Source organism: Asparagus officinalis, chromosome 2 (genome assembly GCF_001876935.1).
Source record: "Asparagus officinalis chromosome 2, Aspof.V1, whole genome shotgun sequence".
In the NCBI taxonomy this organism is placed as follows: Eukaryota; Viridiplantae; Streptophyta; class Magnoliopsida; order Asparagales; family Asparagaceae; genus Asparagus; species Asparagus officinalis.
The window spans coordinates 83,306,187-83,306,483 of NC_033795.1; positions in this window are offsets into that span (position 1 = coordinate 83,306,187).

Here is a 297-nt window from a genome sequence, read left to right on the forward strand (position 1 = left end):
TACTTGCTCTGTTGTAGAAAGTGTCATTGTAGCTGCAACATCGATCGCAATAAACTAACTGGAGCCCCATGTATCTTGAATACATAACCAGTAGTAGATCGCCGTCTATCTAGATCGCCCGCATAATCTGAGTCCACAAACCCGTCGATCTGACATGTATCTCCACCAAAACACAGACCCGTATTCGCGGTACCTTTCAAGTACCTCAGGACCCATTTCACCGCTTCCCAGTGAGCCTTTCCAGGATTCGCCATGAATCTGCTGACCACACTAACCGCCTGTGAAATATCTGGGCGT